Here is a 17708-nt window from a genome sequence, read left to right as displayed (position 1 = left end):
ATCAAATACCACCAAAAGAAAGCTCTATTTCTGGGGAAAAAAAGACATCAATTTAGTTTGGGTCCAGCATTACATGACTGCGCAATTACCAGTTAAAGTCACGCAGTGCCAAATTACAAACAATGACCTAGTCATTAAGGGGGTAAAACCTTGCGGTCCCGAAGTGGTTAAAGAAGGGCAGGCAAAACTCCGTGTAAATGATTTTGTTCCTTAAAAAAGTATAGGAAAGCCTTTTTTTATAATACTAGTTCAGAATTTTGAAGGCAATTTGGATGAATTAATTAGCCATTATATGGTAACTGTTAAAGCTATGCTTTCAAAATTATTTGGTTTGCCTGGACGTATTACAGTGCCTTGCAAAAGTATTCACCTCGTATGATTTTTTACCTATTTTGTTACATTATAGCCTTAAGTTCAATGTTTTGTTAATCTGAATTTTATGTGATGGATCAGAACACAATAGTCTAAGTTGGTGAAGTGAAATGAGAAAAATATATACATAAAACTATTTTTTTAGAAATTGGCATGTGCGTATGTATTCACCCCCTTTGTTATGAAGCCCATAAAAAGCTCTGGTGCAACCAATTACCTTCAAAAGTCACATAACTAGTGAAATGATGTCCACCTGTGTGCAATCTAAGTGTCACATGATCTGTCATTACATATAAACACCTTTTTTGAAAGGCCCCAGAGGCTGCAACACCTAAGCAAGAGGCACCACTATCCAAACACTGCCACGAAGACCAAGGAACTCACCAAACAAGTAAGGGACAATGTTGTTGAGAAGTACAAGTCAGGGTTAGGTTATAAAAAAATATCCAAATCTTTGATGATCCCCAGGAGTACCATACCATCTATCATAACCAAATGAAAAGAACATGGCACAACAGCAAACCTGCCAAGAAAAGGCTGCCCACCAAAACTCATGAACCGGGCAAGGAGGGCATTAATCAGAAAAGCAGCACAGAGACCTAAGGTAACCCTGGTGGAGATGGAGTTCCACAGCAGAGACTGGAGTATCTGTACATAGGAGGAAAATAAGCCGTACGCTCCATAGAGTTGGGCTTTATGGCAAAGTGGCCAGAAGAAAGCCAATACTTTCAGCAAAAAACAAAATGGCACATTTTTAGTTTGTGAAAAGGCATGTGGGAGACTCCCAAATTGTATGGAGGAAGGTGCTCTGGTCTGATGAGACTAAAATTTAACTTTTTGGCCATCAAAGAAAACGCTATTTCTTTCACAAACCCAACACATCAAATCACCCCAAAGAACACCATCCCCACAGTGAAACATGGTGGTGGCAGTATCATGCTGTGGGAATGTTTTTCAGCAGCCGGGACTGGGAAACTGGTCAGAGTTGAGGGAAAGATGGATGGTGCTAAATACAGGAACATTCTTGAGCAAAACCTGTACCACTCTGTGTGTGATTTGAGGCTAGGACGGAGGTTCACCTTCCAGCAGGAAAATGACCCCAAACACACTTCTAAAGCAACACTTGAGTGGTTTAAGGGGAAACATTTAAAATGTGTTGGAATGGCCTAGTCAAAGCACAGACCTCAATCCAATAGAAAATCTGTGGTCAGACTTAAAGATTGCGGTTCACAAGCGTAAACCATCCAATCTGAAGGGGCTGGAGCAGACTTGCAAGGAGGAATGAGCAAAAATCCCAGTGGTAAGATGTGGCAAGCCCATAGAGACTTATCCAAAGCGACTATGATTGCTGCAAACGACGGCTCTACAAAGTATTGACTTTAGTTGGGTGAATAGTTCTGCACATTGACTTTTTCTGTTATTTTGCCCCATTTGTTGTTTGCTTCCAAATAAAAAAAAAAAAAAAAAACGTCTTCCAAGTTGTGGGCATGTTCTGTAAATTAAATGATGTAAATCCACAAACAATCCATGTTAATTCCAGGTTGTGAGGCAACAAAACACGAAAAATGCCAAGGGGGTGAATACTTTTGCAAGGCACTGTAGACGTTCTAAGATTGCATGTTAAAATACACTCATTCAAACACTTTTTAAACAAAAAATTCCAACGTCGATGGTGATGGTTACAAAATTCAAGTTTTTATATGGGGGGGGGATACTGGCCCTGCACCCAGATCAATGGAAATTCTCATATACTGAATTAAAAGTGTCTTCTGAGTTCGCTTATCCACCTCAGTATGAGTGCCATACTAATACCAAGCAGATGTTGAAATGCCAGCCGTATTTGTTTTGCATGTATTATTTCCAGTGTGCCCTGATCCATGAATCGGAAAGCTGTGTTGTCAGTAGGGATGTTCTGTTCATGATCTGCATTTTTCTCCAGTAATCTCAGGTTAAATACAGACATCAGTTTGTTTTCTATGGACAGTGACATGCTTTGTAACGGTTACTATGTTAAGAATTGTATGATTGTTTATGTAATTGTACTTAGATGAAGTCATTTTAAAACTAACTGAATACAATTTTAAGATCATTATTAACCACTTCAGCCCCGGAAGGATTTGCCCCCTTAATGACAAGGCCATTTTTTGCGATTCGGTACTGCGTTACCTTAACTGACAATTGCACGGCCGTGCGACACTGTATCCAAATAAAATTGATGTCCTTTTTTCCCCACAAATAGAGCTTTATTTTGGTGGTATTTGATCACTTCTTTGGTTTTTAGATTTTGCGCTATAAACAAAAAAAGAGCAACAATTTAAAAAAAAAAAACACCATATTTTTTACTTTCTTCTATAAAACATTCTCAATAAAAAATGTAATTTTTTTTTATCAGTTTAGGCCAATTTGTATTCTGCTACATATTTTTGGTAAAAAATAAATCCCAAAAAGCATATTTTAATTGGTTTGAGCAAATGTTATAGTGTTTACAAACTACGGGACAGATTTTTGGACTTTTTGTTTATTTATTTTTTTATTAGTAATGGCGGCGATCTGCAATTTTTAGCGGGACTGCGGCATTGCGGAGGACAGATTGGACAGCTAACTGACATTTTTAACACTTTTTGGGGACCAGTGACACTAATACAGTAATCAGTGCTAAATAATATGCACTGTTACTGTATAAATGACACTGGCAGGGAAGGGGTTAATACTGGGGGTGATCAAAGGGGTTAAATGTATGCCTGTATGCTTACTGACTGTGTGTGTGTGTGGGGGGGGGGGTTCTGTGACAGACACAGAGAGATAGCAGTTTCAGCTTAGCTGAAACTGCTGATCTGTCCCTGCCTGTCTGAGAGAAGATCCGCCTGCTTTTTTAACATAAGCAGGCGGGTCTTCTCTCCGTTTCTAGGATGATCGAGGGAGGAAGGCGGCAACCGCCGCCTCTCCTCCCGTGGCCCGCCTCTCGCTGTGTCTAAACACAGCGGGAGTGCGGTTCCGGCAGCGCGCGTGCCGCCGAAACCACATGCACTCCAGTCACGTAGTACTATGTTACTGGACGCAGCGAGCCGCCCTGCCGCAGTAAAAAGCCGGCAGGCGGTCGGCAAGTGGTTAAAGCAGTATAGGGGTCTAATTGTCAAGAATTACTCAAAATTCACCCAAGAGTTACTAATTTTTGTGTAATAGCTAATTAGAAAAATGTGTGAATTTTGGGTAAATGGTGTATATAACTAGTTGGTGAAAATATTGATAAATAGAACCCTCAATGCTTTGGTATTCAAAAATGTAACTGGTAACTTATGCTATGTACAGCTTTTGAGTGAACAATGATGTATCTACTGCATCATTGCCTTTTCATTCACTCCTTTGGGCTTGAAGAGTCTCATGTGAAATTCAGCCATTTGCTTCATCTCCTCCTTCACTATTGCAGTTTTTTTCCAAACAAATGCTTTTAATAAAGAAGTCACTACTTCTGCCTTTCTTAAAAGGAAAAAAAGAGGTGCCCAAGAGGGTTAAGGCAGTGCTGGAAAATAGTGGTGGCCACACAAAATATTGACACTTTGGGGCCAATTTGGACATTTTAACTTAGGGGTGTACTCACTTTTGTTGCTAGCGGTTTAAACAGTAATGCCTGTGCGTTGAGTTATTTTGAGGGGACAGCAATATTACCCTATTATACAAGCAGTACACTCACTACTTTACATTGTAGCAAAGTGTCATTTCTTCAGTGTTGTCACATGAAAAGATATAATAAAAAGTTTACAAAAATGTGAGGGATGCACTCACTTTTGTGAGATACTGTATAATGAAAAAGGTAATGCATACGTTTAGGAATGCAGCTTGTGATCAAGGTGCAGCGTGGTGTGGTGGATATAGTGAACACACAGAGTCCAAGTCAGGCAAAAAAGTTATGTTGTAGAAAATGTTCAAACATATCTTTTTCAGGCCCCGTGGGCTTATTCAGGCACACCTGTCCGGAGTCACTTATGAACAGTGAAAATGGTCTGAAGACTTGAAGATGTCAACAGTGTCTGCAATGATGAGCAGAATGCAGCCTGGTCGGTTCACATCCAAGGGAGAGACTTCCTGAAGAGAGGAAGAGGTAATCCCTACACTGTCTCTACTCCTCTGGAATGTTTCATTATCTCTAAAGACGGTTCCTGCCAGGCTGGGAACCTGCCCCTACGTTAGCTACTTGCATAAAGTGCTGCAAACCTGGGAGCAATAGTTTTAAATAGACCTTGCATGACTCAAGATGGCTGCTGAAGTAATATGGGGCACCAGTGTCCAGTCAGACAGCTGTCTCCCTGTGCCCGCAGGATGTTTTAGAGGAACCAAGTTCCTCACAACTTCCTTCCCCTTCTGCATTGCCGCTTCAGTCACCACCTGGAGTGGGGAGTACAGACTGAACCTGCCTACAAGCTAATGGAGTTTGCTAGCATTGATGTTATTCCAAGGATACTGTAGTGGTCTGAATGATATCTAATTCCCAGGTAACATCATGCAGGCAAAGCAACCCGTTTGCTTTGATCCCACTCTCCATCAGCACATATTCACCTTTTTTTTTTAACAGAGATAGGATGGAATTTTGCAGGTGTCATTTAAATCCACCAAAAAGATAAGTATTAAAGAATATATATTTTATGCATACAAAGATAAAAAAAATCAGTAAACAATAAATGATAAACATGTATACAACTGGACAATACATTTTTACATTATCCTGAGTCCCATGCACCCTTTTCTTCTACATGTTTCACCACATTGGCTTCTTCAGGAAGTATGCTACAGTATAACTGTAATGGTGCTGGTGGCTGAGCCTGACGTACAGAGGTAGCCTCGTGGGATCTGGTACAACAGGAACACGGATGGGTCACACTGGTGGTGGACACGGGCTAGTCTGAGGTGCGGAGTCTAAGTGACAGCAGGTCTTCACCAGGGCCTCTGATGGTGAGGATGGATTTTGCTGCCTGCTGAACACCAGGTCGCGGTCCTCAGGGTTGTCCCACCAGGAGGTGAACAAGTCCAGAATCTGAAGCAGATAAGCCGACAAGGATAAGGCAGGAGAGTGGTCACAGGAACGAGCCAAGGTCAGGGCGGGCAGCAAGCAGACGGGAGGTCGATCAGGAAGTCAACAGGAAACAGCAGGTTCAGGATCAGGAAGTACAGGTAAAGCTGCAGACAAGACAGCATAGGCTCAGTGTTCCTGAGGTGTTTAAATAGGCCAGCCTTTTGCCAATTAGTGCAATTAGTCTGCACTAAGTTAACTCTTTAGTGGCAGATTCATGACAGCACTTCAGTGTGCACAGGGAGTGTTCCTAACATTGCCCCCCCCTTAAGGGCAACCTCCGGGTGCCCAATAGGTCTTTCTTTTGTGGGTGACTGCGAAAGAAAGCGTAGATCAGTTCTTTAGCATGGATATTCCGTTCCGGTTCCCAGGAATTTTCTTCCAGGCCGTAACCTTTCCACTTTATGAGAAACTGTAATTGACCTCTCCTCCTCCTGCAATCCAAAATAGCCTCCACCTCATATTCTTCCTCCCCATCGACAATCACAGGTTCGGGTGGTTCCGAGCTTCTGCCTGGGAAGGAGTTAGGGGCTGTAGGTTTTAACAAGGAGACATGAAACACCGGATGAATTTTAAGAGAATCAGGTAAGTGTAATTCATATGAGACCTCGTTGAGTTTCCTCTTGACCGGGAAGGGTCCAATAAACTTGGGTGCCAATTTCTTTGAGGGACAGGCTAGGCGAAGGTTGCATGTAGATAGCCATACTTGGTCACCTGGTTGAAGGATTAGTTCCCCTCTCCTCTTCCTGTCAAAAATCTTTTTAGAGGCTGCTTGTGCCCTTATTATAGCATCCTGCAGCAGTTTACAATTGCGGTTGAGGAAACTAATGATATCCTGTACTGCTGGAACTGTGGGTTCAGCGGGAACGTCCGGTAAGAAGGACGGATGGAAACCGTAGTTTGCGAAGAACGGAGCTTGCCCTGTAGCAGAATGTTTAGCATTGTTGTATGCAAACTCTGCCAATGGTAGTAGAGCCACCCAGTCACCCTGGACAAATGTGGTGAAACAACGGATATACTGTTCCAACGTCTGGTTTGGCCATTAGTCTGAGGATGGTAGGCGGAAGACAAGGACAGCTCAATCTTCAACGCTTCGCACAAAGCTTTCCAGAAGCGGGAGGTAAACTGGACCCCTCTATCTGAAACAATATTTGCAGGAACCCCATGAAGCCTAACGATCTCTTTAATAAAAACTTCTGCGGTCTCCTTGGCCGTGAGCATATTCCTGAGTGGCAAGAAATGGGCCATCTTAGATAGACGATCAACGACCACAAAAATGGCGGAACAGCCCTCTGAGGGGGGAAGTTCCACTATGAAGTCCATGGCGACCATCTTCCAAGGCCTGTCAGGGACTGGTAGTGGCCTGAGCAGGCCCCACGCCTTGTTTCTTACAGACTTGCTCCGGCTACAGACGGTACAAGACTTCACGTACTCCCTGCAACTCTGTTCCAGATCTGGCCACCAAAATGTTAGTTGTAATAGATCCAGGGTCTTATGAGTACCAAAATGGCCCGCCAGAGGGTGGTCATGGCATAACCCTAAAACCGTCACTCGGACCCTTCAGGGATAAAGATCTTGTCTTCAAGCCATAATAACCCATCTCTGGGTACCAGGGACACCTCAGGGAGACAGAGATTCTTTGCATAAGCTTGCTTTATTTGGGCCATCAGGTTGGTCTGTAATAACAAGAAATTACCTGCGGTCAGGATGGTGTCGGGTACTGGCGCTTCCTTTGGATCATCAAACATGCGGGAGAGCACATCTGGCTTGACATTTTTAGATTCCGGCCGGTAGGTAATATGGAAGGAAAATCTTGAGAAAAACAATGCCCAACGTGCCTGACGTGGCCTCAGCCGTTTAGCAGCTCTTAAATACTCAAGATTCTTGTGATCTGTGAAGATGAGGATAGGATGCGTTGCCCCTTCCAACAAGTACCTCCACTCCTCAAGGGCAGCCTTAATGGCCAGAAGTTCTCGATCGCCAACGTCATAGTTCCTTTCTGCTGGGGAAAGTTTACGAGAGAAGAAGGCTATAGGATGTATGAGATCTTCAGTACCCTGCCTTTGCGAAATAACTGCCCCAACGGCCACTTCTGATGCATCTACTTCGAGAAGGTAAGGTAGGGCAGGATTCGGGTGACTCAGGATGGGAGCAGTTGTAAAGAGCCTTTTCAAGGTTAGAAAGGCAGTCTGGGCTTCAGGAGGCCAATTGAACCGGGTATTCTGCTTCATGAGCTGTGTAATGGGGGAAATGATGTCAGAGAATCCCTTAATAAATCTCCTGTAAAAATTGGCAAAACCTACGAAGCGCTGGACCCCCTTCTTGTCTGACGGGGGTGGCCAGTCCAAGATGGCTGAGACCTTTTGGGGATCCATCTTAATTCCTTCAGTGGAAATTATGAGACCTAGGAACTGAATACTCTGGCATTCAAATTCGCACTTCTCAGGCTTGGCATATAATCCGTGTTGGCGGAGTCTGCCGAGGACATTTTTGACATGTCCCCGATGTTGATCCAGGGATGCAGAGAAAATCAAGATATCGTCCAGGTAGACAATAACAAAGATATCTAACCAGTCTCTGAAAATATAATTTACAAAATGTTGAAAGGTTGCTGGGGCGTTGCACAGGCCGAAGGGCATCACCAGATATTCAAAATGCCCAAACCTGGTGCGAAACGCTGTTTTCCACTCATCCCCCTCACGAATACGGACCAAATTATAGGCCCCACGTAAGTCTAACTTAGTGAAAATGGAGGCTGACCTCAGTCTTTGGAAAAGTTCTGGTACCAGGGGAACAGGGTAACGGTTCTTGACCGTGATCTTATTTAGTTCCCGGTAGTCCACACAGGGGCGGAGAGAGTGGTCCTTTTTTTCCACGAAGAAGATTCCTGCCCCTGCTGGGGATGTCGATGGACGAATGAACCCCTTTAGATTTTCATCCACGTATTCTTTCAGAGCCTCCAATTCCCGTTCTGACAAAGGGAAGATACGACCAAATGGAATCTCGGCCCCAGGAAGTAACTCGATCGGGCAGTCGTATGTGCGATGAGGAGGAAGGGTCTCGGCCCCCCGTTTACTAAAAACGTCTAGGTAGCCATGATAAGGCTTAGGCACAGCAGAAAGCAGATCTGTGTCAGAGTCCAAACAGAGCAGGGTATTGGCAGGGTTGAGAGAGACCGGTAAACAGGAGTTTATGCAGTAATCAGACTGAAATTTGATCGTTCTTGTCATCCAATCGATTTGCGGGTTGTGGGCCTGCAGCCATGGCAATCCCAGGATAACCGGAAATAAAGGGGAAGCAATAGCATCCAGGCTGAGTAGCTCTTTGTGACCTGAAGAAGTGACCATGAAGTGGAGGGGTCTCCTGAGTCACAAGTCCAGACTTAATATGAGACCCATCTGCAAGAAAAATGGAAAGTCCTTGAGTCTTGGTTTGAAGAGGGATGTGTTGGATGGCGAACGTGAGATCAATAAAACAGCTGCACGCTCCATAATCAATAATTGCGGTGACTTGTATTGTACCTCCCAGGAGTTGAAACGAAACAGGGAGCGCTAAGTGAGTAGCACTGGCAGCGGATGCTGGATAACTTGAAGGAGAGATGGAGAGAAACTTGCGTAACTTTGCTGGGCAAGAACGTACGTAATGGCCGGCTTCACCACAGTATAGGCAGAGGTTATTCTTTTGCCGGCGGTGTCGTTCTTCAGCGGTTAGGGTAGACCGCATAACTCCAAGCTGCATGGGTTCTGGGGCATCTGGTGTGAAGTTAGCATGAGCCGGGTTGGCCGGAATGGGCCTGGCGGAGGTGACATGAGCCGGAGTTGTGAACTGCGGCATTATCCAGAATGGGCGGGGGTGCTGGGCAGACCTTTCCGCACGACGATCTATCTGGATAGCCAGTGAAATCAATGCCTCTAGGGAGTCTGGAATGCCAACTCGAGCTAGCTCGTCCTTCAGACCCTCAGATAGGCCTGAGCGGAACTGGTGACGTAGCGCTGCGTCGTTCCACTGGGTATCAGTGCTCCACCGTCTAAAATCCGTGACGTACTCCTCTACTGCTCTGCGGCCTTGCTGGAGTGCATGAAGAGCAGCTTCCGCTGTGGAAGTGCGCTGTGGATCATCGTATAATTGAGCCATGGCACGGAAAAAAGAAAACAAGGAGTCTAGGTGTGGGCTGCGCTCTTCAAGAAGTCGGTGTGCCCAGGACTCATCCAAGAGTAGGGAGATGACAAATCCAACCTTGATGGCTTCCAAGGAGAAAGTCCGGGGCTGCAGTGAGAAATAAAGTTCGCATGCGTTACGGAACGCCCTAAATTTGCCCTGATCTCCTGAAAATCGCTCTGGTGTAGGAACCCTGGGTTCAGGTGGTAGCATCACCACTGTGGGTCCTGAGGCCGAACCTGTTGGTGTCATGGAAGTTGGGGGTACCAAAGAAACAGGAGGGTTCCCCGGGTTAGTCACAGAGTGCAACCGTTCCTCCAAGTGCACATAGCCGTCCTGGAGCGACTTGACTGTTTGCGACAATGCTGCCAAGTGCTGGCAGATCTCGTCCAGAGGAGAAGCCCCTCTTGCAGGCTCCGACATGGCTGTCTTGTACTGTAATGGTGGCTGAGCCTGACGTGCAGAGGTAGCCTTGTGGGATCTGGTACAACAGGAACACGGATGGGTCACACTGGTGGTAGACACGGGCTAGTCTGAGGTGCGGAGTCTAAGTGACAGCAGGTCTTCACCAGGGCCTCTGATGGTGAGGATGGATTTTGCTGCCTGCTGAACACCAGGTCGCGGTCCTCAGGGTTGCCCCACCAGGAGGTGAACAAGTCCAGAATCTGAAGCAGATAAGCCGACAAGGATAAGGCAGGAGAGTGGTCACAGGAACGAGCCAAGGTCAGGGCGGGCAGCAAGCAGACGAAGTAGTGGACAAGCCGGGAGGTCGATCAGGAAGTCAACAGGAAACAGCAGGTTCAGGATCAGGAAGTACAGGTAAAGCTGCAGACAAGACAGCATAGGCTCAGTGTTCCTGAGGTGTTTAAATAGGCCAGCCTTTTGCCAATTAGTGCAATTAGTCTGCACTAAGTTAACTCTTTAGTGGCAGATTCATGACAGCACTTCAGTGTGCACAGGGAGTGTTCCTAACAATAACTATATAAGAAAATATAATCAGGACTAGAAAAAATGCATACATAAAGTACATACAAAATTAACCTACTGTATATAACATGGCAGATTCAAATCACATACCAGGTTTCCCAGAAAATGCACCCAGATAGAACCAGAACCAGAAACAATCCCAGATGGCCGTGGGGCGCAGGGGGCACCCCAAGGTCTAAGAATGGATCAATAATAACCTTTGTATAAATAAAATATATATGCTTTTTTTTTTTTTTTTCTTTCAATAGTTTTTATTGAGTTTTCAAACATAAGGAAATACATTAACAAGGAAACATCCGCATAAGTGCAAAAGTACAGTCTGATAAAACAGGAGCAGATAACATGATAACTACATAGACTGCCATGAAAATCATGGGTGCAAAGAAACGAGATCTGTCCTTGCGAGTACCAACATATACCAACATATGCTAAAAAGGACGGGGAACTCTAGAAACGGCAGTTCGCCATATGCCGAGGGGATACAAGTCAGGTTGAGGGGAAGGGGAAGTATATCCGTCCAGACTGAGTACTCCCACCCCGACAGCCCGCAGCAGAGGACAAGCCCCTAAAAGGTGGCGACACATTAGCCCCCTGAGCGGGAGGCCAGTGGAGGAGCCCCCATCCAGTGTACAAGGTCGATACTTGAGCAAAAAAGAGAGGAGTAAAAGAAGAAGGAAAAAAGGAGGAGGGAAAAAGGGAAAATAGGTAGAGGGTCCTAGGTCAGACGAGAAATATATATGCTTTTATACTTACCTTTTTGGTAGACTTAAATGGCACCTGCAAAATCCCATTCATACTCTGATAAAACAAGTTATTTATAGAGATTTGGTGTACCCATACAGCTATTATTATACATACTCACCTTTCTTTCTTTCTTTCTTTCTTTCTTTCTTTCTTTCTTTCTCTTTCTTTCTTTCTTTCTTTCTTTCTTTCTTTCTTTCTTTCTTTCTTTCTTTCTTTCTTTCTTTCTTTCTTTCTTTCTTTCTTTCTTTCTTTCTTTCTTTCTTTCTTTCTTTCTTTCTTTCTTTCCCATGCCACTCAATTTAGCTCCTGAAAGCTAGGAAAGAGAAACATTTATTGAGAAAGCTTTGAGTTGATGTAGTCAAAGCATACAAAGGGCTGAGAAATCACTCTGTGCCCCCCTTTTTCAGTACTGGGCCAATCAACAAGCACCATTCTGATACTGGGGAGAAGGCAATTAAGTTGCATGCCCTTTCATAACCAGAAGTATCAGGAATTGTTGGTTTGCTCCTGGGGGCTATCATTGGTTTACGCTCCCTTACATCCTTCTTACTAAAAGAGTCCACCCTGTTTAAGCAATAGTGTCTGATGGTGCTTACACAGTTGGGTGATATCATTGTAACTTCATAAATTCAGGCTTGAACAGCCAATCACACTGTCATATGGGGGAGGTCACATGCTCTCCATACATGGACTCATGTAAGTTGAGGAGGGGTAGAATAAGAATGGATGGGTAAGTATACTTTGCTAGGGGAAAGGAGGATACAATATAAGCTTGTTAGGATTTTCAACAAGCTCAAATACACTGAACAAAATTATAAATGCAACACTTGTTTTTGCCCCCATTTTTAAGGAGCTGAACTCAAAGATCTAAGAAAACAGGGATTAATCCATGAAGAGAACACCTCTCCAAAGTGCCAAACGCCATCAAATTTTAGCATTTGCCCACTCAAGTTGGTTACGACAACGAACTGCAGTCAGGTTGAGACCCCTATGAGGATGACGAGCATGCAGATGAGCTTCCCTGAGATGGTTTCTGACAGTTTGTGCAGAAATTATTTGATTATGAAAATTAATTGTTGCAGAAGCTATCCGGGTGGCTGGTCTCAGACGATCTTGGAGGGGAAGATGCTGGATGTGGAGGTCCTGGGCTGGTGTGGTTACATGTGGTCTGCGGTTGTGAGACCGGTTGGATGTACTGCCAAATTCTCTGAAACGCCTTTGGAGACGGCTTATGGTAGAGAAATGAACATTTAATTCACGGCCAACAGCTCTGGTGGACATTCCTGCAGTCAGCATACCAATTGCACGCTCCCTCTAAACTGGCGACATCTGTGGCATTGTGCTGTGTGATAAAACTGCACATTTTAGAGTGGCCTTCTATTGTGGGCAGCCTAAGGCACACCTGTGCAATAATCATGCTGTCTAATCAGAATCCTGATATGCCACACCTGTGAGGTGGATGGATTATCTCGGCAAAGGAGAAGTGCTCACTAACACAGATTTAGACAGATTTGTGAACAATATTTGAGAGAAATAGGCCTTTTGTGTGCATAGAAAAAGTCTTAGATCTTAGAGTTCAGCTCATGAAAAATGGGGGCAAAAACAAAAGTGTTGCGTTTATCATTTTGTTCAGTGTATGTGTGATGGTCAGGTGTCCACAAACTTTGGCCATGTAGTGATAAAGAATATCATTAGGAAAAGATTCACCCACAAAAGATTGACCCTGTGCCTTTAAGGAGGGGTGGGCTCCCTCTAGTCACCTGTCCTCCATCTATCCCATTAAATGCATGTGCTCTCATTGCAGAGACTCTTTAAATTGTAGAGTTAGGGACTGCAGATTACAGGGTGCCTTGCCGCGGCCTGCAGCTTACGCATGTATTTGCAAATGTGTGCAACCAAACCCCTGTTTTTAATGCATACTGTTAGACAGGTCAATTCGGTTGGTCGCTGGCTGGTTGGTAAGTTGTGACTGGAAATCTCTTCGTTTTTCTTGATCTGCGTCCGCCCTTCCAGTGCTCCTTACCATTAAGACCAGTTATAGGTGGAGGTGGTGACCACTTTTTGCACCCACAAATTCACCTCTCTTCTCCGAATATGTGTAAAAACCTGCAAAGGGTTCCATGTAAAATAAAAAAAAAAAAAGAAAGAAAAGTTGAAGTTCTACTATTTTCAGTTGTTTTGTTCAACACACAATGTACAAAGATAAAAAAAAAATAGTAGGGGTATTCAAATATTATGTAAATTAAAAAAAAGTTCTGCCAAATTGTTCATCTGTTAGGCCTTAACCACTTGCCGACCGCCGCACGACTATTTACTGCCGCGGTCAGCCCCTCACAGGCAAAGCGATGTAGTACTACGTCGCTAGTCTGTAAGGGTTTTGGGAGCGAGTGTGCGCCGCCGGAGGCACGCTCCCGCTCCCGCGCTGTCACAGACCCCCCCCCCGCGCGCGTGTGCCCGGCGGACCCGATGTCCGCCGGGCACTCGCGATCTTCCGTTACATCGGAAGAAAGGCAGGCGGCTAATGTAAACAACGCCGCCTGTCATTCTTCCCTGTGTAAGAATGGTGATCAAACGGTTCTACTATGTCGGACCGTTGATCACTGTTCTTACACATGTAGCCACAGCCAAAAAATCGCAGATCGCCGCCATTACGTGTTAAAAAAAAACAACAAAAATTGCAAAAATCTTTCCCTTTGTTAGTAAACACAATAACTTTTGCGCAAACCAATCAAAATACGCTTTTTGCGATTTTTTTTTACCAAACATATGGTAAAAAAAAAAATTGGCCTAAAATGTTAAAAAATTTAGATTTTTAAATTTTTTTTGGAATTTCATATAAAAAAATGTGAAAAATATTGTTATTTTTGCAAAATTGTCGCTCTTTTTTTGTTCATAGCGCATGATCAAAAAATCGCACAGGTGATCAAATACCACCAAAAGAAAGCTCTGTTTGTGGGAAAAAAGGACAAATTCGTTTAGGTACAGCATCGCACGACCGCGCAATTGTCCGTTAAAGTTACGCAGTGCCGCATCGCAAAATACCCCCTGGTCAGCAAGGGGGTAAAATCTTCCGGGGCTTAAGTGGTTAAACAAAGTCTACATAGGTTTACCGTTTCAAATCCTCACACAAAGATTTTGCTACAACCAGATTAATTTATAATCTGTGTGTTTTAGTAATGATTTAGCATTAATCTCTTATGTTAACGTGTATGTCACTAAACATTCATGATATTTCATTCAATCTCTTTTTACAGTACTTACTATGAATAGGCTCATTGCCCACACCCATTACTGTATCTAGATCCTTGTTGTAGTATATAAACCATTTCAGTTAAAGAAATTCTTGTTTGGTACTCAGCAACACATTTTCAAGGTGACTTTCTACCAAAGGTACATTTTCTTCTATAATAAATGTATTGATTTTATAATTTGGTTACATTAACTAATAGGAAGATTGCAATGGAGCATGATATATTGTCAGTGACTAGTAAATTGAACCAGCAATTGCTTATTGGTTATGGTCGTTGTGAAAACAAAATACTTTCTTACAATTTTTCATGTTATAAAGACAGTGTTGGACAGGTCACAAAATTCTCTAAGGGATCTTCTATCAGTAATCACTATTAGTGGTTTCTTGCAACATATCTGTCACATACGGGACCCACAGCTAGTATTTATTCAAAAATTTTTAAAGCATCTTTTTATTGAAACTTCTCCTAAATGTACTTACAAATATGTAGTTTTAAAATTATTATTTATATATTCTATATGTAATATGTATATATATATATATACTCTATATTGGCAAAAGTATTTTCACTATAAGTAAATAACACAGTAAGTAACCTCACAAATGCGCTTTTGGAAGAACGGTCAAATATTCCCATAGATGCATTCCTAAACCTTGTAGACAGCCCCAGAAGAGTTGAAGCTGTTATAGCTGTAAAGGGTGGGCCAACTCAATATTGAACCCTACAGACTAAGACCGGGATGCCATTAAAGTTTATGTGTGTGTAAAGGCAGGAGTCACAATACTTTTGGTAACAAAGCCTGGGATTGCAGTAAAAACTTAATAGGAGCCTCCCAATTCTATCCAACACTAAAATTAAAAGCTGGACAAACACTTTAAAGAGGAAGTAAACTTCCTCTGCAAACACTTACCTATACTGTAGGTAAGCCTATGATAAGGCTTACGTATAGGTAGTGTAAATATATCCTAAACTTGTACCATTTAGGAGATATTTACATGACATGCAGCCAGTGACATCACTGGCGCATGCTCTCTGAAGGAACGGCCTCAGATGTCGTTCCTTCTGAGCCCCGTGCCGTGAACATCATCTCGGGGCTTGTGATTGTGGTGAGATCCCATCCATTCACTTACATCAGAGAATTGGACAGGGGGTGCTATCTATTAAACTCAGCATGTAACATTAAAATTGCAGCAATGCAATGCAAAGCCCCAGATGATCCAATGAGCCCCAATCACAGCACCGGAGCCTGGGAACCTGGAAGAAACTCCGGGGAAAGTGTCAGCTCTGACACCGTTGTGCGAGCGCCGCTTCATTCTAAGGTAAGTATTACATAATGAGCTAGTATGCAATGCATACTAGCTCATTATGTCTTTACCTTACAGGTCTTTTTTTCTTTTTTTTTCCCAAGAGTTTACGACCTCATTAACCTCCCTGGCGGTATGATTGTTTCTGATTTTAGGTGCTAAAAAACGGTACAATTATTTTGTTATTTTGCATGTAATTCTTAAGGACGAGCAGCCCAAACCAACTATTTACATATGATTTTTTTTTTTACTGTGCATTCTTCTTTATAACATCTCGGGTATGATAAAGTTTGAAACACAAAATCATAAATTATAATATAATAAATAACTAAAAATAAGTTAAAGTATATATATATATATATATATATATATATATATATATATATATATATATATGTATATATATATATATATATATATATATATATATATATATATATATATATACATATAGATACAGTGGGGATCCAAAGTTAGGGCACCCCAGGTAAAAATGTGTATTAATGTGCATAAAGAAGCCAAGGAAAGATGGAGTTAAAGTTCACTTTAAAGTACCCCAGTAAGGGAGATTCACTCTCTCTATTTTTCATGTTTACCATTATCACTAAAAGTGAAAGTAGGAGAAAATCGCAAATTTTGGGTTGTCCCCAGAACAGTAATAGAGGGGAAATTTTCCAATAGGGACAGTAGCGCTGGTGACTATGGTGACAATTAGTGACATTCTCTCACTTCTTGCTTTAGCTATGGGACAGGAAGTGATGGGAAATCTCCCCAAAAGATCACAGATGGCAAAAAAAAACGTATGGGTCTTAAGCCTCCTGTTCTCTCTATCAAAAATAAAAATAAAAATTAAAAAGTTTTGCCTTTAGTTCTACTTTAAGCTCAACTTGGGTAGGGATTATGGTTCGATGTACAGTTTATGAGCTGTTTCTGATCTTCTAGGAGGCAATAATGAGCTTGTTACTCAGAGAAGTTTCAGGAAATGTCCTTTCAATTGAGCCAGTTCTTTCCTTTCATATGTAGAACAGTGAAGATAAAGTAACTTCTGGCCCTGCAACAATGCAGAAAATCGTTTAATTTGATGCTGATATTAATACAAAAATGAAAGGATGGCGTGGTCCTCATTGGAGAACATGCTTATGCATCCTGTCCCAGAGACAATGCAGACCATGAAGAAAACTATCCCCACAGGGGTCACAAACAGCAAAGATATTCCTCTTTCCCTTTTCCATCCCATCCAAATTTAGAAAAAAAAAGCTGGAGTTGGTTTTGAACTTAGTAGGTTGGGCTGGGTTTAGACTGGGAAAGCAAGGCCATTTGGTGAAAACACACAAATACAAAGCTCCATGTAGACCAGGCATGTCCAACCTGCGGCCCGGGGGCCACATGTGGCCCGGAACCCCAGGCAATGCGGCCCACTGCCCCCTGACAATTTTTTTTTTGCTGGGGGGGGAAGGAAGTCGGGTTGGGGGCATGGCCACAGCAGCTTCCAACTAACTGTAGGCAGAGGCTGCCTCGGAGGGGAGGGGGGGAGGCGAGCATGTGCAGTGTTTCTGACTCCTACCACCATGACCACTTTAACCACCATGACCACTTCAGTGATTTGGAGTGTTCCTTTAATATCTCTCAGAAGAAGTAAACCTCTGTATACTGATTCCATTTCATTTGAGATCATCCTCTAGTTGTGTTAAATTAGTGCGGGGGGGGGGGTGCGGCAGTGTGGGAAGGGCGCGGTGGCGTTTTATTACTGATATACCTTAACTATAGTATATATTTTATATGCGGCCCGAGAAAATTTCTCTACACTCAATGTGGCCCAGAGAAGCC

Source organism: Pelophylax lessonae (genome assembly GCF_965119305.1).
Source record: "Pelophylax lessonae genome assembly, chromosome: 3".
NCBI lineage: Eukaryota > Metazoa > Chordata > Amphibia > Anura > Ranidae > Pelophylax > Pelophylax lessonae.
The sequence above is the reverse complement of the archived record's forward strand: the minus strand, read 5'-3'. Positions refer to the sequence as shown.